General features: G+C 46.4%; 1 protein-coding gene across 5 annotated transcripts in view; it reads right to left on the bottom strand.

Moving 5' to 3' along the window:
• usp54a (ubiquitin specific peptidase 54a) overlaps positions 1 to 22772 on the bottom strand; it is a 54784-nt gene extending 32012 nt beyond the window's left edge. For 3 of the 5 annotated variants that reach the window (XM_030747876.1, XM_030747873.1, XM_030747877.1), the window contains exon 1: positions 11353 to 11489. The gene's annotated coding sequence lies outside the window, so the exon portion shown is untranslated. Of the gene's footprint in view, positions 1 to 10729; positions 10993 to 11352; positions 11490 to 22637 lie in introns of those variants that run through there. The other 2 variants (XM_030747874.1, XM_030747875.1) reach the window with 2 other exon arrangements.

Here is a 22772-nt window from a genome sequence, read left to right on the forward strand (position 1 = left end):
GAACAGAAACCTGTTCAAAAATACCTAAAAATGAGGCTGTATCTATTGTCTCGCCCCCGCTGTCAAGCATTAGCATTTTGTTCTGCGGCTCCACGGTGTCTCGGTCACTCTGGGTGAGCTCTAGAGCGCCCCCTGTGGAACAGGAAGCCCACACCGTCCGATTATGGCATACGTTAACACTGAAACCTAAATGAAAGTTAAAAACTTCCTGCAGATGTTTGACATTAAAAGCCCAGCAGGGCCTCAGAGGACGCGTATCACACGACTCCTGATCTAAAACCTGCGAACGTCACCGATGAGACCGGCCAGTCGTTCCTGGCAGCGATCGAGCTGCGTGCAAACTGCAGGGAAGACCGATGAGGTGTGCTGGGTGATGAAAGAGGAGCAGACTGTGCTGACATGACTCTGGAGCAAGCAGGACGCGTAATAACTGGATCTGAGGCCTTTAAATCTCCTCTAAGACCCCAGACTGAGGTAATTTAAGGCCTGAGCAGTGCAGATGCTGTAATGACTGGAGGAACCTTCCTCCTCTTCCTCACTGCAGTCGCTCCTTCTCCCCTCATTCTGCCCATACCTCCCTCGCTCCCGCTCTCTCTTTGACTGACGGTATTGTTATCCCACAGAGCCTTCACCTGGACTTGCTGCACAGGTGTATGAACACACCTGAGGTACGTATAAGGAATAAAGACAGACAGGCTGAAAGAGAGAAACGTGAGGAGAGCGCCACGGCTGGAGACAGAAAGATGTTTGAGACCGGTGTGAGACACTGACACAGGCAGATCGATAAGGATGTTTATACAGAGGCACAGGTGTCAGACACACCTAGATGAGAAAGACAGAGATGATATAGAGATGTCTCATGTGCACATATTGCTCCAGAGATGTCCACCATAGTGGCAGTTTCTAGGGAAAAAGGTGTCATCTCCACCTGGTTGGCGGTGGTTCCTGGAGGCTCTCGCTGGGTGAAACCGGCTGCAAAGAAGATGCTGCAGCAGAAATCTCAGCGATTTCTTTAGGTGGCAGCAGATTTCCAGGATTTCCTGTTTGTCTGCAAATCTCAGCTACTCTGAGCGGTAGAACAAACCGTAAGAAACAGCGATGAGACATCATGGAGGAAAGTGAAACCTGAAAAGAGTGCAGACTGTAAATGGAGAAGGGTCACCTTCAAAGTAAAAGCTGTGCCTTTGAAACATGTTGGCTGCAGGGCTGAGGAACAGCTTTTACTTTGAAGGCAAACCTTCACTCCCCCTCAGCGAGCAGCTGGACAGAGTTTGCAGACGAGGTCGTCACTTCCATTCAAACTACGACTGCAACAATACGCTAGCGAGTAGTTGTGTGCGATACTGCAAATTTTGGTATCGATCCAATACAAGTAAATATAGGGCCAGTACTGACGATACCGATACCGATACTTTTGACTTATAAAGGCTCCTTACGTAGGGGAGAGCAGTGTGTCATGATTTGACATGAATCATCATCACTTTGCCAAATCTGAACACATTTTAATGACCACTAAATCACTCTGATTTTTACTTTCCAAACACAGCTTTCAGCTTTTCGTGGATTTTGAAACTGGATTTTCTTTAGAAACCAGTGACCTGCACTATGAAGGGAGTTCAACATATTCAGGGTATCTGGATTAGCTTAGCCTAACACTGGCGATCAGGATAAACAGTTGTTATCAACTTAAGTTAACCAGCTAGGTTAAGTTAGTTAATAGCAGGGTTGTCCTACAGGTTAACATGAAAGGGTGGTGCTGGCAGCATCTAACCAATCTAAAAGGGGCGTTTCACGCAAATCATGGCACATCCAGCTGATTAGGAAGTGAAACTGAAGATAAACTGTCGGGAGCAGGTTGAGTTTTTATTCTCTTAATGCAGACTCGATCGAGAGTAAAGATAAAATATTAAAACAATTAAATCATAGACTTAGTCTGTTACAGAGATGATGAGTCTGCACAAAGGGTTCGTTTCAATAAAGTAATTTAACATAGTTTAATGGGCTGAATATATATTTGACTGCCTGAATATTGTCTATAGGAAATCAGTCTGCTGAAGTAACAGCTAAGATGATAAGTTACTTCTTAACATTAACTAATCCTGAAGAACCGACATGAGCGATGACTGAAACGTCAGGTTCACCACTATATGAGCTACCTGGTTATTCTTAGCCTCTCTGACAGGACTGTGACAGTGGGCTCTGTCTCCGGGTCGGGGTCTGGGTCTGTCTGAGGGATACCCTTCCTCCTGCTCCTCGGGAACCAAGCCTTTTCTTTTTCGTGCTCTTTCACGTCTTTAAATAAGTCCATGGTGTTCCCACAGTAGAGAATTTCCTCCCAAAACGCATCACTGTTTACACTGTTTTCATTTCCAGCTGTAAAGTACAGCTGCACGATGCTCGGCTTTCTCACTCACTGCAGCCCATAACTGCTCAGCACCGCTGAGTCACGTGACCGCAGACAACTAATCACAGTGGTGCAGAGAGGAGGGAGAGGAGGGGGCGGAGCAAAGAGTGCCTGCATGAGAGGAGCTGTGTTTGCACAGACACATCTGCTCCCTGATGAACAGGAGCAACACACTGAACTCACAGGAGACAAATAAACTAAAGTATCGATCCTATCACGCTAATATTGTTCGATACCAATACCAGCTTTGTATCGATAATATCGATATTTTGGATCGATCTGCCCACCACTACTACCAAGCAAAGCGGCCACAAGGAGGTTTCTGCTGGGTGTTGGTCCCTCACCACTGGTGGTTGGCAGATGGTCACAGACCGGTCTCTAGACCTCTGGGCTTTATTCACATCATCCTACACGGCCGACAAGTTACCATCATGTGGTTAGCGGTCCCGTGTCTGCAAAACCTCAAACAGATGTTAGCGAGAGACAGATGGACTGAAACACCTGGATGTGGACAGAAGTTAGAGACTGATACAGAGAGACTACATGGACTACAGTATTTAGCCACACCACTTAACCTTTGCGGCAGCTAGCTGTGCAGCCTGCATGGACAGGTATCTCAGTGAATGAGTGCGGTGCTGTGACAGGACGCCACGAAGTCAGTTCATCACATCTCTGACCTCCTAGAAATTCACTGACCAGCGGGAAGCGTCGGATCACCTGACCTTACAGAGCGGGCTCGCGGAGCGCTGACGTGCACAGTCAACGGTCTGCTGACTCGATAACCGCAGAGCTCCAAACCTCCTCTGACATTAACGTCAGCACAAAAACAGCCCCAGGTGCTCCTGTAGGTGTAACGAGCAGGTGGTCCGGTACTGTTGTCCATGTGGTGTACAGGTGGAGACAGAAACAGCCATAAAGATGGATGAGGACAGAGAGAGCCGGTGACGCTTTGGTCGCAGTAACACCGGCTCAGTGGACAGAGCAAAGGTGTGAGCGCCACCTGCTGGCCGGTCGATTAATGCATACGGGTTTTGTGTACTCTTCGTTTTTCTGTTTTGAAGATGGATTTTAAAAACCAAAACAGATGTTTTTTTTATTTCCATTTCATCCTCCAAATCCACATGATGTGAAAAACGAATTTTATTTCTTTTTCCCTTTAAATCCAAACACGAAGTCACAAAGAAACAGAAACACGTGTTTTGTAGCATCAGAGAAACTTTTTAATCGATCACTGAAGTTACTGCAGGATGGAGCAGTGCGTTGTTTTTCAGAACAGCAAACGCTCGTCTCTTTGACCTTTGACCCCTGCAGGTGTGCATCAGAGTTTTCCGTGCAAACTCTCCCGATGCTCCTCGGAGAGAACCCCCTTTTTTCTCCATATTGATGTGAAATAACTGTCAGGAAGGGCGTCCGATGTAAAGTCATCGGTGCAGGCCCGGATTAATGACGACTGCCACCGGTACTGTTGGCCAACGGGGTGCTGGTGGAAACTGTGCTACTGCTGGCTGAAACAGGAGGAGGAGGAGGACATGCAGAGGGGCTGGTGTGGCAGAGTGCCATGCTGGGATAGGGTGAGATGGAGGCAGATGATTGGCTGTGGTGCCCCCTAAAGGGAGCAACCCAACAGCCAAGCTGCTGGTGTAAGACTGCGTGCCAGGTTAGAACAATACGCAAAAATAAGGTGGTGGTTAATTTGAAATGTATGCAAAAAAGAGTCAAAACATTATTTTCTTAATATTAGTCCAGTTAATCAGGCTAAATGTGTTTGATTGGACGCCTCCACACTGATTTCATGCAGCATCACGTGCTCGACCTTCAGAGGCAAATCTAGATCTGGATCATTTGCCTGATGAATTTCTTTTTGTAAGTTAGTCCATGTGGAGGAGGCTGTTTGCAAAGCAGGATGCATGTGTCCCTCTCCTACGCACCGCTCTTATGAAATAGATGTGCTGATGCCAAGTTGTTCTGCACATTTAATCATTAACTGTCAGACTGTGTCAGCGGGCAGACCTCAGCTTTTTATATGCAACCTGTCCACTAAACCCAAAATACAATAATCACAGCATGTGCGTTCAACAGCTCACTGACATCACGCTGCAGTTTCTGTGCACTAGAACACGTGACCACAACACAGCAGCTCGGGACCAGTTTAACAGAAAGATGAGGGTCTGCTTTTATACCGTTACACCATCCGAGCCGACCTCCGGGGTCACGAAGAAGGTCCCATAAAGCAGAGTGAATAAAGAGGTACAGGAGGAGGTTAGGGTTGGGTTAGGAAAGCCATAAAGAAGCCAGCATTGTGTCTTCTGGAGTCCTGGGGGTGGGTGTGTGTGTGTGTGTGTGTGTGTGTGTGTGTGTGTGTGTGTGTGGTAATCTGCAGGTCAGAGCAGAGGGAGGTGAGGAGGGATTAGCCCGATCAGACTCCGTCTGTCTGTTCAGGATTACTCCGCCTCTCTGCGGGTGTTTCCGTACTTGGATGAAGATCTTTGTGAGGACAAACCTCCAAAAACCTGTTTCAGGGTTCAAACCTGGGACCAGTTTCACAAAGCCCGACTCATCACAGACAGACCTCAGGTAGATGTTAAATTCACCTGCCCGAAGCCAGAGACTTCATCCCTGTTTGGGGGAGAAGTCGTGGACTTGGTTTGAGGATGCTAACGCTGATGCTAACGCTGATGCTGAACAATCTAATGATGCAACTTGCAGGTTAGCTGCAACCTGAGCTTCATCCTGATGCATCAGACTTTAGATCTGACTGCACGCACAATCATCATCACCGACAACAACGAAGGCTCCCAAACACGACCGGAGGAGGGCTCAAAACCATTTTAGCAGTTACCGTGGTGACTGAGCCTGAACGATGATTTTTGGTGAAGCTTTAGTTAAACGTGAGACAAACGGGTGGAGATGGAGGCACCTCAGCACCATTAATGAGCACAGCTCTTCATTCCCTGCAGAAGCGTGCGGCCCCGCGGCCGACTGTGCAGCAGGGAAATGCTCATTAAAAGGAACAGAAGTGTAAAATGAAGGCTGAGAGGCAGCGAGGAGCTCATGGAGCTTCAGGATTAGCGAAATGGACCACGGGAAATCCCTCCTGACATTCACACTGAATAACTAGAGTAGAACCATGAAGGACTCGGCTCATTTCCTGCACATAAAACCAAAATATAACAAGGACAAAACAACACGAGCGGCCGGTTTTCATTTTAGACGGCGACACGTCGACATGCAGGATTTCTGACTGAGGGTTAAAGGCTCATTTCACCGGCAGCATCTCCTCACGCAGGTTTGACTTATTCCAAATACACCGAGGGTGGGAGGAACATCACATTTTATTCTGAAAGTCAAATCAAATCACAACAGTGGCAGTTAATTAATCTGGCAAACGTTTACATCAGGTAGGCCACCAGGTGGCGCCGCAGCAAGTATCAGATAAACACACTGGCTTCTCTGAACTGAAGGCAGGCTGAAGCCTGTGTCACATCTACATGAAAAATAGATTATCAGACATTTTTCTTGATGAATGCAGCTCCAGGCCGCAGGCTGCAGTTCCTCTAATGTCCACTGGAGGCGCCAGCAGTGAGTCAGTGAGGAGCGGGACGGCAGTTTGAATTATCTGATAAAAGTCAGGATCCTGAACTTGATTTAATGACATCGAAGTCGGTCGCACTTCTCTTCTGAAGCTTAGAAGCAATGGGCGGAGCTCTGAGGCCTGCAGGTAACGATGGTTTGAGCTGATGACCTTTTTTTGTTTAACTTCTTTGGCTGCATCTTCCTGAAACTCCAGATTTTACCTCCAATCAGGTGAAGCAAAGAAAACAGTTGCATCATCACCTCTGAGAAGGTGGAGACCCACTTCCTGTTAGTGATTGCCGGCTCGCTGCAGCTCGCATGTTCACATGAGACGCTGATGTGTGCACACCTGTGCGGCACACTGACCAATGACTGGTGCAGGCTGGAGGTCGTTTCCTCTCCCGGTGAGCACCGAGGCTGATTTGGTGTAAAACTGGTTATGTAACAAAACGGCAGTCTGTCGCAGAGGCACACACAGACACACACACACACAGTGATATAATCACCTCTAATTCAGCAGGCTGGCTCAGTGCCGCCTGCACGCAGCCGCTCTGCAGGCTGACAGCAGGGCTGCACTGGGAGCACTGGGCAGAGTGGGGGTACTGGGATAGAGCCAGCGGGGACCTATTGATCTGACTCGGTCTGTGAGTCCACAGCTCGTTTTCAGACTCGCAGCTCCTCATCAGCACGCAGAAACCAACAAGCAGCAGAGGAGCCCTCTGAGCCGAGGCGCCGCTCGCCACAGCAGCGTTACGTCACCGACAGACCGCGCTCACAGCGGAGGAGCGTCCAGCTCCAGGACCGATGCCACGGCCACGTCAGGAATAAGAAGGCTGCAGAAGCTGCGCATGTGTAAGGGTTATGATTCAGTCCAAAACACAGAGCGAGGGCTCGCCTCCACTTCATACTTTCTACTGACGCACATACAAAAATCAGGCGTGAAGACGTCGTACAGGGCGACTGCACGAGGGCGGTTTTCCTCATCGAGACATTTTGAAGACAAAACTCTGTAATCCCACCGTTTCTCCCACAGGAAAACGGTGCTTCTTCAAAATCAGTTCAACAAAATCTAAATCATATTTAGCTGTGATCAGCCCCAATGAATGAGCTCCATCTCCTCCATCTCGGAGTACTGGTGGACTTCCTCGTTCGCCGTAGAGGCACACGAACCACTTCTCCACCTGATGCAGTCCAAGCTGCTGGAGATGGAGACCGTCAGTCCACGCCATGTCTTCTTCTGTGGTGGTTTGTACCCCACCAGTGAACCTAAAGCTCTCTGCAGAAGCAGCTGAATGATATCGAGGGCCACTACAACGGCCGATGGCGGTGCCGGTCTCTCGGCCGTCCCGCAGTCCGTGTGGGAAACGCTGCACAGCACTCAGATCTTTGTCTTAATCTCCAACATGAAATTATTCAGTTCAGCAGGTAGGAAGGCGCAGCGCTCAGCAGGTAGCTCAGAGTAACAGGAAGCTTAAAGAGTTAAACTGGTCTCAAACAAAAACATAAATACTGCACACCGCCAGCATGAATGCATTAATCCTGTAACCACAAACGCTTCTCAGACATGAATAAGCTGCACAAAAATACAAGATGTAGTAAATATGGTACAAATTAAAACAATTATGCAAATTAATATTTAATTTCTTTTAATTCGTCAGAAGGTCCAATAAACTGTCCAGCTTCAAAATATTTGAATTTTCTGGGAATTATTTCATTGCTCAGGCTTTACAGGGTTAATAACTACAAAATCATTATGATAATAAATCATCACTATTTTAGCTCAAGTTTATGTAAAATTTGGGTCATTTAATGCAATTCATAAAGTTATCAACTAAAAGTCGTTTTACGGTCTGCTTATATTTCCCACATGTTGTGAAAAAAACTTTAGATGATTGATCAAATATTTACCAAACATCAGAACTGACAACTTTGACCATTTTATATCTGAATAAGTTACTATAATAAAAACATTGATGGGGGGGCATCCAGATAATTTATCAGTGACAGAAAAAAAAAAAACACTAATGAAAAAATTTGTGACAAATAAAAAAAACAAAAACAAAAAAAAACACTGTTGGAATTAAAAGAAGAGGATGAGCACTAAACATTCCCAGTGACACATTTTTATTCATTGAGTTTTAGATCTGTATTTAATTTTGAGCGCTCCGGTGCTCCGTAGGAGGACTCAAAGGATGGAGGCCATGCCTTGTTTAGTGTGAATATCTCACGGAGAATCTTTGCCCACGGGATGAAGCTAATAAACGATTTCTGATCCTCGCGCAAAGCGTTCTCAGCTCCTTTCAGGCCGACGCTGCTGGAACTCAATGGGAGCTTGATTCGTGTAAAACTGGAGATTTTCGAGGTCCTGTGGGGACTCCCTGCAGCCTCCGCTGAACATTTACTCATCAAATTAAAGTCAGTGCATCTAAAAATGAAACGTGTGACACACAGGAAACACTCAATAGTGAGGAGGTGACTGACAGCGGCGAGGAAGAGGAGGAGGAACCTGTTCCAGTAAAGATGTTTGAACAGAAGCCGTGGCTGAGCTTAAATCTGTGCTGATTTCTCGTGAAGATGCTTTCTGGGCAGACGAAGTGTCGCTGACCTGGTTGGCAGCCCGTCTGGAGGAAGATTTGGGGCCTAATGACTAAAAGGAGAGCTCATGAATATACAGCCGTCCTTCAGCGCTGCCACGGCCCCAAAATAACTCTGAGAATTTGGGAATGTGGAGCACTTCAATCATTTAATTCCACTCAGTGAAAAGAGGAATTAGCTTCTCGTCGTCTCCCCCGTGAGGCTCTGAGACGAGCGCCCGCCTCAGAGGGCGCCTCAGCAGCTTTCAGACAGGCTGGTTTTTAAACATCAGCAGCACGAAACCAGCCGGAGGAACACTGGAAGGAGCCTGAGCTCACTCCCCAAAGTCTAAGACGATGAATTCAAATCGTATTTTATTTAACAATCAGTCCAAAAACAAAAGGAATATCCAGCTTACATGCACGGCTGCAGCTGAGGCTTTTAATTACAGATTATTCAGCAGATGCTAAAAAAAAAACATCAGTGTCCTGTGATCACCGTGGACACATTTAACACTCATTCCCACGGCAGCTGCGGCCCTGACAGCAGAAAGGCAGGTTTAAAGTGGAAAACATGGAACATCTCGGAAAATCGTCCCGTTTGATGCAGAAACTGAACATCTGTACCTCAGCTGCAAAGCGACATGACCACCTTCAGCACAGGCAGTGGTTTCCCTGCAGCGAGCAGCGCTAATGTTAGCCACACTATTGATCCGGATCGTTCCGGTTTTCCTGCCTGAGTTCTGCACACACAAGCACGGCGTTCCTAACTTTGGAGAAGAAAGCTAATAGAGGCGGAGCCTATTTTCTGCTATAATCCAGAAGCCTGAGGGAAAAAAAAACCCAGTTTTTAATCAACATGAGGGTGAAAAAAAGAATACATTTAAATAAATAAACAAAAGGTCTTGGTGTGGCAGCAGACACAGAGGTTCAGGTTCTCAGTGGCCACACCCACTTCACTTTCATGACTTTTTAGGTAACCACAGGAACGGAAGTGCTACCATAAGGCTACAAACAACCTACACTGTGGTCACATGACTCCAGCATCACCTGCACTAAACTCAGCGTGACGACTCGCTGCACCCTCTTGTGATACAAACTGGTATTACACCAGTGTGCCGCCCAGCCCTTTTTCCCACTTCAGATGACATCTCTGCAACACAATACACAGAGTCAGGACTTAAAAGCCCCAGCAGCAGTTTTGTCTGAAAGTTTGGTAATTTTGGAAGTTTTGAACTATTTTTAAACACAGAAATTAAGAATAAGTAATGTCCCCAACACCTTCTGTGCTCTCATTTAACCATTCATTCATATTATTTATGATGTGAAGCCGGCTTTGATCAAAAACTTCAAGGAAAGTGAGTATTTTGCACCAACATCACAACTTTAGACAGAGCTATAATAATAACAACAATAATAATAGCAGATCATTAATCATACTCAAGGTTCGATTAATTGTGATACAGGTTAGAGGTCACATCTCCCTCTTGTTGGATTCTGCGGGCTCAGATCACACTGACGGTGTCTCATCTGTGATCCCGGCGTTCCCTGGTCGGGATGTCAGCCTCTCAATTCTCTTACAAAAGCATCCAATAAAGTATCTAAGCCACAAACCTTTACCTCTGAGAGCTTCAGCTGTTTCCCGTCATCACCCCCACCTCTTCTCAAAGTATTGTTCTAATTTTCCCTCTCCCACATTCCTCTCAGCAGCAGCAGCTCCCATCAGCTCAGTGAATAAACAGTAAATCATCCAGACTGGGAGGAGCTCCTCCTCCTGTTCTTTCAGCACTTTATTTTCCCATGAATACTGCTGAATAATGCTCTTTAATTTAAACCTCAGCGGCTGCACCGGCACAGGAGACAGGGAAGTTTTGGAGGTGCAGTGGCTTTCACTGAGAGGTGGAGATGCTTCACTGTGATGGAGCTGCAGGGAAAACCAGACCTACAGGTTGTTTTAGTCCGAATAATCCTGCCTCTGTGTTCAGGATGATTCACTTTACTGACGCTAAGTGACCACCTCTGTCTGACACGTACTGTGGAACCTGAGCTCAGCAAATTCTGTAACCCACGTAAGGCTGTGAAATCTATTTTGCTGCAAGAAAATCCAAGAAACCCCTGATTCAATCCCGTTTATCTGCACCACGCCAAACTCCATTTAACAAGCTGACAGTTTGCTTACCGGCCACAGAGTACAGGCTGAATCACAGGACATGAACTCTCATAGAAATCCTCAGGAACTGCTCTTTAATTCGGGTGACTCAGTTCCAGCTCACACTTACTCAGTAACCAAATACAGCTCTTTAAAAAGTCCTCAGCCTGTTGTTCCCGGTGATGAAGATCAGCAAGAATCCACGGAAGGAGTTGGATTTTCCTGGAAAACGACCTGAAGCCCGGTGTGAAAGCGGTGCCTAAACTAACCAAACACACACGGTCGGGTATAACCTAAGACGTGCGCAGAAAAAGCAAAGCAGTGCGGCGTTAAAAGCGCAGTTTTTAAACCGAGTCCGGCGCACGACCCGCCGGGGCTACATTACATCACTTCCACCAAACTTCACGGGGGGAACAATGAGGTTAAAGCGGCATCGCTGGGCCGATTTAACCCGGGCAAAGCCTCTTTTAGGACGGGTCGGAGCTCAGAAGCACGGACCCCGGGAGGATGGTGGAGTACGGCATCGTCAGCGGGTCGGTCTGTGACCGGTACCGACAGCCCGGTGCGGCAGAGTAACGGCTGCTGCGTTTGGAGGCATCGAGGCGAACACGCAGGCAGCAAAGCGGAAACATGGAGGCGTGAAAGGAGCTCACCTGTGGCCGGAGCAGAGAGGGTGAACCGGGGGAAGCCAGCCGGTGTGTCCGGAGAAGAGGCAACGGCGGAGGGTTATTGTGTTTGAAGCGGCAGGACGGAGGGGGAGGGGTTACTACCTGCAGCACGGGGCGCGAGCACCAGCGCGTGCGCCGCTGTGGTGTGTAAGCACGTGAACGTGCATTTGTGTGCGTGTGCATGTGAAGCTCAGGCTTCAGAGGGCCCTTCGAGCTGCTGCTGCTCTTCAGGGTTATTCAAGTAAAAGTCAGGTAAAGGTCCTTAAAGGTGAAACCGCCCAAACTGCGCAGGCGCACATCTCTGACAGGTTTGTGTTTCCGAACATAAAGTGTGTGTTAGACCTGCAATAAAACACAATCTGGGCTCCGGCACTAAGGATGACCTGTATATAAAAGATGGACACACCCGTTAGTTTCTGAACTCACATTTTGAAGATTTAACATTTTGCTGCCACGTCAGAAGCCAGAAGTGACCATATTTGAATGAGTGGGTGGAGTGCTAGGTTACAGACTGAATGGTAGTCACACACAGAGATACCTGCCAATCAGGTTTCATTAACAACCAATAAAATCCCAAAATTACACTGCGCATCCAAACTCAAGCTCCGCCTTCTTGAATGGTCTGTTAGTCCAATGAAGCCACAGCAGCCATACTATTGGTCAGATAATTGCATTAAAAATGCTCCAAAAGGCTCCAACAGCACAAACACAGAGGTCCAGTTCAGGGACTCCAGTTAGCTGAGGGGATGGCTAGCAGACAGCTAGCAGCTACAGCCATCTGTGTCACCATCCACCCGTCAGTCAGACAGGCCACGCCCCTAATAATGCAAACTTTATTTAAACAGGTGAGTTCTAGAAACATCCTCCCCCCTACAGCTGTTATGAAGGGGGAATTATTTATCCACAGAGACCAAAGCAGTTTCTGTATCAGCTGTAAACATGTTTATTTCTGCTGGAAAGGTTTAACACAGGGTCTATAAGGACTGACTCACTGTGGCGCCCCTGCTGGGCGGCAGAGGAACTGCAGCTTTGACACTAATGTGTTTTAGTTATCACGGTCAGCAGCCTTGATAACGATGGCTGCCGATTTGCTGTGAATTTATGTTTTCATAGTAAATTTCAGACTTTGGTGGTTCTGATAACAGCTGTTCTCGATCCAGTGTGTAAAACTGCTCTGAGTTTTTAAAAATGATTAACAGTTTTTATGCTAAAGCAGGCTAAATATCTCCTAGCATGCCCCAACACCACAGCAGTTTCACTGTGAGATTCACTCACTGGAACATGATCACATTTATATGTCAATAGATTAGCATTAGCTTATCAATACAGTTGCATGTGAAAGTGAGTGGCTAATCCCTGGAGTGCAGTGGTGAAAATAAAGACCTGCAAGCTGACTGTGCAGCAAGCAGCAGAGCAGAAGTCATCAGCAGACTGCATGTGTGTGTGTGTGTGTGTGTGTGTGTGTGTGTGTGTGTGTGTGTGTGTGTGTGTGTGTGTGTGTGTGTTTATTGATCACATTCAAAGCACAGGAGGGCATGTTGGGCCCAGCTCACACTGCAGGAGCTGCAGAGGACTCATGACGCACACGTTTAAATCATCATTAATGCTTTTACTGAGTCAGAGTCCTTACAGATAACTGTCCATTCATCCTCCAGCAGCTGCACACATGTTGACATGGACAGAGGATGAAAACATGGGGCCTGGGGAGCAGCCATGGAAAAAGCCCCCCCCCGCCAGTATCCGAGGACACTCAGATAAGCCCAGACTGGTTTAGTAGCTCATCTTTGTTGTTATTTTTGTCTTCTTATATGCAGTTTATTTTTTATTGTTTGTTGCTCTGGTGGTGATTGTTTCTCCAGGAGTTTTTAAACGGGTTTCCAAGAACAGGAAATTGGGTTTGTATTTGAGTACCAGTGCAAACGTTTGAGCATCAAATATACTTAAAGGTACTTTTGTTGATAAATTTTTGTTTTAGTTAAAAGCAGAAACATCTGTGCGCTGTGTTGCACAGATATTACCTGAAGTTAATAAAGGACTAGGCTGCACTTTCATGTAATACCACTTTGTACCACAAGGTGCAGCGAGTTAACCAGGTAAGTCATGAAGAGCTCATTCAGCAGCCTGGGAAAAAGCAAAGTCTCGACAGGTTATGGGGGTGGGGCTAGAAAGAAAGTTAGAAGATTAGACTGTTAAAATGCTGCCCCCTTGTGTTGAGGGTTATTACAGAAGGCACCTTTAAAGTACCTAAAGTCTCATATACTTGATGTTACTGGACAATATCACATTATTGTTGCAGCTGGAGATGATTTTAATGGCATATATACTGCTGGTAGCTTAGGCTGTAATAAAACAGCATCATATATGTCAGATTTTTAAACTAGATAAAATAAGAAGGAGCTACAGCTTTAAAATAAATGGCACAACACAGGAATGTGTGAATGCAGTACAAGTACATTAAAACTATATTTGCCAGTCTTTGTCATATTTTTGTGTACTTTCTCGGTCTGCCCATTTTGTGTCTTTTAAGCTGAGAAAAAAGAAATCTCTTCATGCAGCAGCTCACAGTCACTATAAAAAAGGAGCTAATGAATCTGCAGCAAAACAAAATTAATTTATGGCTTCATGTCACCAAGAAAATTGAAACTGAGCCGAGTTTATGAGTGGAAACAGCTGCAGTCCTACAACAACAGCAGCACACGATGAACCCCAGAAAACAGCTCCAGATAAATGATGCTCATGAGGAGGAGTTCTGCTTCCAGCCCCCAAAATCAGTTCCTGCAGGGTTAATATTGGACAAAAACCTGCGTCTGGGTAAATGTCAGTTACAGCTAAAGACCACAGCACCCACCCACCTGTGAAAACACCGGAGGGCTGAGCCGGAGGTCCATCCTGTTTAATGAAGTAACAGGAGCACGGGGAGCCGCTCGGCTCGTGTTTGGGTGGAGAACACGTCTGAACCGCAGCTCAGCCCTCAAACATTCCTCTGCTGGGAGGAATCCGCCTGGCTCTCATTAAGCTGGGCTGAACCGGAGCGGCGGCAGCAGCGCAGTCGCCTCCTGGATGCTTCACATTCTCCCTTATGTTTGTTTGCTTCTGGTTTTTTAATTAAAAACAGGATTTTAAACTGAAAGTGCTGAAAGATTTCCTGCTGCCTCTGTGAAGCATTTTTTCTTTAAACTGTTAAAGTGGAAGTGCCTTAAAGGAGACATATGCAAAATCCACTTTTTTAGCCCTTAAATACACTTTGTTGTGTACTCTGAGTGTGTAGCAGTGCAGGAAATTTAAATGCATTCTGTCCCAGTGCTGCGTAGATATCTTTATATTCTTTCTGGGTCATAATTTTCAGTCTGTTCAGTTTTCTCTATTCTCCGTCACATTTTCTTTCCTCTTACGTCACAGTATTTACTGTGGAACTGCTAAACAAGGTCATGGACTTCCGGCTTACCGAGTTCGTGAATCCGCCATTTTTTTCCTCGCAGTGATTTTGTAGTCCAAGTTCAGTTATGCTGAACCCGCAAGTAGACAAGTCAAAATATTCGGTTGTTGGTGTATTAACCCACATGATTCCTTACATCGCCCCCCGGCATCAGAGCCTCTTCGAAGTGCCCGTTTCTCTGCCGGTCAATAATCGTATCGCTGCTATCAAACTACAAAAATGGCCGAATGGGGTGGAGTGGAACGCTCTGCGACCTGAAGGGGGGCGGGGCTGAAACATGTCATTCACATTTAAAGAGGCCGCACCAAAACGAGCTGCTCTAAGACACCTCAGAACAGGTGGAAACGAGGGATCTGTGGAGCTGCAATAACGAGGAGTTCAGACCAAAGCGTTAAAGTTCTACTTAATATAGACCACAATGAAGGATTTAAAAGCATGATATGTCCTCTTTAAAGCTGCATTTTTTTAGTGGCCAGCAGGGGGCGACATGAACATGAGTCTCCTGCGCAGTAAACACTTTAATGATGAGTTTCTGGTCTCAGTCGCTGCTTTCAGGTCTGATTTAATCAAACATTTTGGAGATCAGTCCCATTGGAGTCATAGAGGACCCAGAAAGCTGGGAGGATGCAGAGCACGGCTACTTTGTGACCACTAAGTCACAGACCAAGTCTCACAGACTTCTCTGTTTCCATTCAGAAGGGGTCAGAGCAAGCAAGGTCAAAGGTCACAGCACATGGACAATGATTAGAGGGACGCTGGAGCAGACGGCATGTTTTCACTGTCAAAGAGTTAAAAACAGTCCAGATTCTCTCAGCCTCAGCAACATGATCAGCGTGGCTGCTCTCCCAGCTGTTACAATAAAGTTTCACATCCATGAAAAAGAGAAAAACGTGCAGCTCTGCTAGAACGCTGGACAGACGGAAAACTAAATCTCAGAGACGTTTGGAGGGTCGGTGCAGAGCTACGAGCACAGGGAAGATGGAGGAGGGGGTGAAACTGTTTATGTTGAGGGTCCCTGATGGGCAGAGACAAACGCCACCATACGGCAGGAAGAAGAAGCTGAAAACAGACTAAACTTCAGCCCAGAGACCGTCTGAGATGATCCCTCCACAGCATGAGGTCAGGCATTAATCTGCTGCTGTGTGGTTTGAATTCCTCGCTGTGAAAAAGTCCTGAGCCTCATGTCCACACTGAGCTGCAGTTACACTGAGAGTTTAAAAGCTGAACTTAAAGACGTGCTGCTGCCAAACAGCTGCAGGACGGTGCAAAGAAACGAGACAACGATCTGCAGCATGTTAAAAATGCAGAAACATGGCCGGCAGGTAACAGGTAGATGATGGTAAACACCACCAGAGGACTCAGTGCTGACTTTTAACGAGGCTGCTCGCTCTGAGACTTCTTATTAAAATATGTTAATCATTTTCCTGTTGTCTCTGTTTGATTAAACATCCATCTTTCTGACAAATGACCTCAATATAAACCAAAATAACTCAGATTAAGAGACGGCTGTCTCAGCTGATGACAGCTCAGGACTCATAAATGTTCCTCCAGGTCACACAGTTTAAACCACAGCATCAGAAAACGCCCAGGCTGATCTGAGATCAGCACTCACAGAGTTTACAGCAGGATATTTGCAGCAGTGGAAACGGTCCAGCCTGTTTTCGAAGCTCCCGCTGAGACGTTCCTCTGCAGAGTGACGCTCATCGCCACCAACTGTGTTTATCCAAACCGCGCATCCTCCGAGGGCAGTCACATTGATCTGCAGCTATCGGATCTTTCCCATGCTGCACTGCTCCGCTGATAGGAGGTAATAAGTGTCAGTTACTGACATTTCAAGTCATTTACAAACAGTTTGTCCATCAGAGAGCGCAGACACATTTTTTTATATTTACAGTTTCAGCCTGAAAAGATGAAAGCAAAGGATGAAGATCAACTGCAAAGGAGAGAAAATAAGCAGAGGACATACAGACAGCTGCAGAGCATCATGGGATGGGATGCAACAAAATATGAGCACAGCTCTAAATATGATGGGACAGGCCTGTAAAGTTTAGGTGGTCTATCAGCCGCTTATTTCACAGTTTGGACCAAAGTATGCGCCTATGGGGCTGGAAGAGCTGCAGTTTCCCTGCCATCCAGCAGAGGCAGCAGTGAGTCAGTCCCCATAGACTCTCATGTTAAAACTTTCCAGCAGAAATAAACGTGTTTACAGCTGATACAGAAACTGCGTTGATCATTTCCTCCTTCATGGAAGACAGAGGATGGACTTTTTAAATGACCTGCAACTCATTTCATTCTGTTTTTTACAGTTTCCCAACTTTTTTGGAAGAAACCATGTAAGACTGGTTATATTTGGAGTGTTGTAGCTTTTTCCTGGTAGTGCACAGTCACCCCATCACTGCTGAAATTCATTTTTAAAAATCAAGTTTTATTCATACTCAGCAGACTATAACTGCACATTTGATGCATCACTGGTGCAAAAATGAGCACTACATACAGTTTAATACGGCGTCTCAGGAGAAGTCCTGCAGTTACAAACAGGCCTGTTTGTGGTCTTTTCGCAGGTACTTGGAATACCAACCAAACTAATCTCTGCTGGTTTCGCTGTAATTTCCTGTCACGGCCTGATGACCGTGTGATGCTGTTTTTCCGCTGAGAGAAGAATGAGCTGTGAGCTCAACAATGAGTCGCTTCCATCGCCTCACGCTGCAGTCTGACAGCGACCGCCTCGCTCTGTGTCTGAGATGATGAACAAAGCGCTCGGTGAGGTGAGAACGATTCCAGCACAAAGAGTCTGCGCACACAAACCGTGGCTGCTCATTACTGTGTTTACTGGGCCGGGAACAGTTCCAGGTGTTCCTCCAACTGTTCTCCAGGAGAACTGTTTAACATGCTGCTCTCAGCTGTGATTGGGGCGCTGCAGCTGAGCTGGTCACAGCACCTGCCTTATAAAGAGGAGATCCTGGGTTTAAAGCCCAGCAGGGCCGCTCAGCTTTATGTGACTGGGACGTCTAAAGGTTTGATTTAGTGGAAGAGAACAACATCCATCCGGCTGTTTCCTGAGCCCTTTATCCCAAAGGTTCACCAGGAGACTGGAGCACAAAATCTGATCCATTACAGGCAGAACTTTGGGTCTTAGGTAAGGAAATGTAATCAAAGCAGTGGGTGAACTTTTTATATCTGCTGAGCTGACAGACTGGCCGGACTCAGCTTCTGGGATCTGGTAAAGGCCAGGTGGGTGTCCAGGGGTGATAAGAAAGCTTCGTAAGATACATGCATGTTGTGATCCATGCAGAAAAAAAGTGAGCCACATGTCATCTGTGACAGAGGCACCGCTGGGATTTGAGCTCCTGTTTCCTGGACAGAGACTTTCCCCCAAAGAGATCCTCCAGGGTGGAAATCTAAAACTGCTCAACACACAAAATAACTGAATTTGAAGAGGTCGAAGTGAGTGCTGCTGGGATATGAACCAGTTTCTCTGACTGGCTCCAGTTTGGTTTCAGCCTGCTATTTAAAGGCTGCACGTCATCATTTCTTTGGCTGTGCAGAACCAGTCAGAGAATCTGGATGTGCCAACAAACTGTTTGCGTTGGCAGTCTGAACAATCTGAACGTGTGGTTGGTGGTTATTGAGCTCCCTGTGACTTTGCCCACCAGCAAACGAGCATCGCAGCCTTTCATTGCAGGAAGCTTTCAGACTTTTTGGAAGCCTCCAGCTTCACCGAGGTGTTACACAGGAGAACGGGAGATCCTGGGTTCAAATCCCAGCAGTGCCTTACCTCTCTGTCAAAGACAGCATCCATTTGAAGAACCATTAGTTCCTAAAAATAAAGATCAGGATATGATGAAGATTTAGAACATACCAAGAAATTGAACTGCACACTCAGAGACTGGACATCAATGCAAAGGCACTGCTGGGATTTGAACTCATGACCTCCTGTTTCCCTCACAGGCACTTTGACCATGTAAGCCACAGCACCTTTCATGCTGCTGCTAACATTCAGTTTTCAACTACTGAGGCATTCCTACCAGCATGTTGGGCAACATCTCAATTAAAAACCCAAGACGACCTCACAACTCTGATGCAGTTAACGGTATCCCACAAAACGTGGACTAAAGTGGCCTGAAGCACCATCATACATCAATACCAGCAGGTCGCCAACGTTTTAACGTTTCCATGTTCAAAGCACATTTCAGAAATTAAATATCCACACAGTCTCACATCAGGGGTTTGTCTTTGACACAGAAATACTGCTGGGACTTGAACCCAGCACCTCCTTCTTACTAGACAGGCACTTTTGCCCAGATAAGCCACAGCACCTTATAGCTCATCAACCAGGCATCAGCCCTAACCCAGGCACAGCTGTGAGCAAGGCTGAGTCCTTCCTGTGCCTTCAGTAATGTCATTTGTTCCACCCAAACATTTGTAAATCCTAGGAACCAAAACAAAAGTTGGAGATGTGCCCTTCTCCACTGTGACCGTGCTTCTGAGAACCACGATAATCCGAGATAATATTGAGACTACTGGGGAAAAAAGTTACTCTGAAAAACCAAATCCCAAAACTCAACAAGATACCAACAGGGACTTCGAGGGATACGAGCTCTTAAAACCTCCCAAAGGACAAAACTAAATTGACCTGAACAATCACTGTAATTGGAACCATATTTGTTATTATGGGCAGAATAACCTGCTCAAGGAAAGCCAGGAAGCTTCTGCAACTGCTGAAGGAACCACCTGGATGAAACAGGAAGTCCTAAAGTAACGACCATCATTACCAGACAGGGAACATGAAAGCAACACTCAGCCCAAAAAAACCTGACAGAGACCATTCGATGGTTCCACCACAGGTTAGAAACCACCGACACTGAGCACACAACTGGATCCACATGGATCCTGCAGGCTGACAGCGGATACAGCCGGGATTTGAACCCAGGAGCTCCTGTTTGCTGCTAAGCTGCAGGTCCTCTGACCCAACAGCCACAGTCACCATGTTTGCTGTAACTGCTGGAAGGACCTGTTATTACTGAGGAAGAAGCTTTTTGGGCCCAACCACCTTCCCACTACCTCAGTGGAAAACATCATGAGGTGAAGGAAATTTTTCAGAAATTATTTTTTAAGAAAACTATAAACACAGTTGGAATTTTACATAAAAGTTTAACATATAGTCTACAAAATGAAATGAATTTTATTTATTTTAGTTATTTCTCCTGCAGAGAGGTGGGAGGAGCCAGTGTACTCATGGTTAAAGGGCTGATGAAAGAGTCAGGAAGGGCATCCGATGTAATCATCAAGGCTGAGACTTCCTGTGCTACTGTTGGCTGAAGACACAGGGAGAGGAGAGGGGGATGGCATGTTAGGAGGCAGTGAGAGAGAAGGAGAGGTGGGAGGGTGGAGGTGAGAGCAGGGAGTCCAAATGTAGGGACTGTGGTCATGGATGTAGTGCCCGAGGACATGTAGAGGGTTGGTGTGCCAGAGGAGGATGATGGGGAGATGGAGGGAGATGATCCGCTGTGGTGATCCCTAAAAAAAGCAGGTGAAAATGATGACTGAGTGGAACTCCTCCCCTTCCTCATTTGGGATTTCCATCCATCGCTTATCCCAGCTGATCTGATACGAAAATGAAATCCTGAAAACACTGTTAGTGAGCTTTTACATGCTCTTAGCTTTCATGAAATGCTGATGGTGATGACGGTGCGTCACGATGAATTATGGGATGGAATTATTTCTCCTCGGCTGAAGGAGGTGATAAAGGAAGCGCTGAAGCTCCTTTCTGTATTTGGAGAATTCAAACAGCTCTGATTATGGCTGCAGATACATCAGGATCACTTGACTCAGTTGGGAACCTTCCTAAGAAAAACCAACCACACGCTGTAAGCAGACATCAGCCCACGAGAAGTTCAGAGCCCCATCCAGCTCCCTCAGGAGCCGCTAGCCTGTGGAAACACGTGGGAGCTTCCAGGATAAGTTTCCAACTCTGGAAGCTCTCACAGCCTCACCTGGAAAACTATATCGATGCATTCTCTTCCATCTTTACTTCAGTTTCTATTATTCCTGTGCTTTTATTTTAATTATTTATATTTAAGTTCATCAGAAAGTGGTGGAGGGGTGAGAGTCAAATATTTTTCCTTAAACATAGAAACAGTAGAAGTACATAAACTGAGACCAGTAAACTAAACTACTGTCCATTTATTCCATGTTGCACACAAATGAGTCAAAGTTTCAAATGAAAGCAGTACTGGTCAGACCTGCTGAACATTAACCCGCCTGTCATGTGACACCACACGCCGCGTGTGCATTTTCATTTCACTATGACTGCTTCCTGCATGACCTCAGCCTCACCGTATCTCTACTGTTTACTCTCACAGTCATATGATGGTGACACACAGAGCCCGGGGCAGCGGTGCGTCATCGAGTATGTGTGGCTGTGTTGACAGACTGTTAGTCACCTGTTTGCTCTCAGGTATTTCTGTCACACTGACACCTGCAGCACCGATAACTCAAAGTCAGACAGTTAGCAGAGAGCTGATCTGCAGGGTGACAGTGAGCAGAGAGACCAGAGAACCGAAGAAACTGCAGAACCGAGAGCCTGAAAGACCCGGGGGCCTACCAAAAGACCCGGGGGCCTCCCAAAGGAGCCGGAGGCCTCTCGAAGCAGCTGGGGGCCTCCCACAGTGACAACACCAACGTCCTTCTGGAAACAAGCCTCCCTCGGTGCATTTTACTTGCACTTTGTGATTTTATCTGTGAAAGGTGTTATATAAATAAAGTTTACTTACTTACTCACCAGTACGGATCTTTGTAACACCTCTAGTCGTGATTGAAACATCTTAATAATGATGCACCAACCCACCATCAGGGAAGATTCCCATGAAGAAGACCAGAGTTGGAACAAAGCACAACAACGTTATTCTCCAAATATTCATGTCGAACTGGGTATGACGGTGGGGTGGGGGGGCATCTGGTTGAATGTTGCTACTTTCCAGCAAGTTTGTGTTTAAGAATTGTTCAATATTCTTTTATTGATTTGAAATGAAATGAAGAAAACATTCATAACTGAGAGAGAAGTAAAAACGGCGTGCACCCATCTTTGTACCCACGGTGCTCCTGCTGGATGACTACACGCTGAACTGCTCACATCACACATTTATGACGCTGTCATGTGGGGCAGTGAGACGACTGTGCAGCAAATAACGCACCCGCAGACAACCGTACCTGCTTTAAAGGCTTGTTTCCACTCGTTTGTGCTCACCGATGCTGCTCAGAGCTTTGCTGGGTTCTTGCTGAAGTTAATTATCTAACTTCATTTAAAGACATGATGTTACGGTGCAGAGAGGATTATCAGCACCGAGCCACCATGCTGGGCAAACTGTGTAATTACACCATTTCTAAATGATTTTGGTCCAGACTATAGACAGAAAGGTTTTTAGGACTCGATCATGTGACGCGCAGACAGTGAAACGTTAAAGCCGTCCTTGTGTTGGAGGCCTCTGATGTCAGTCCATCTGTCAGGCTGCAAACTGTGAAGAAGTGAAGCCAAATAAAGCTGCTGGTACTTCATTAGACTTCATTTAGACTCTGGATCCACCAATGGGAGCAAAGCACCTGAGAAGGTTTTTAGACCTGATTAAATAACCTGCTGTTTGTCTTTGCAGCATTACATCTGCTGCTTATTATTACTGTATCTACACTAGACTGAGGTCCACATACACTTCTGGCCTTATAATGAAGCAGCCAGTGAGCTGAAGCAGGTCCAACTCTGCAGAGAAGAGTCAGAGTAAAATCAGCTGGTTTTTGAATGCAGGTTGGTGCGATCAGAGCCTCTCATTCATTCTCTCACCTTAACACACTGCAGCACTCAGATGATCTCCTGCTCCTCGGCCGGGTCTCCTCCCTCCCACCGGCACCTCCTCAGGGAGACGAACAGGAGCAGCTCCTCACCTCCTTCCTTATCTCTGTGCACGCGCAGCAGCCG

This window comes from Archocentrus centrarchus, chromosome 15 (genome assembly GCF_007364275.1).
Source record: "Archocentrus centrarchus isolate MPI-CPG fArcCen1 chromosome 15, fArcCen1, whole genome shotgun sequence".
Classification (NCBI taxonomy): domain Eukaryota; kingdom Metazoa; phylum Chordata; class Actinopteri; order Cichliformes; family Cichlidae; genus Archocentrus; species Archocentrus centrarchus.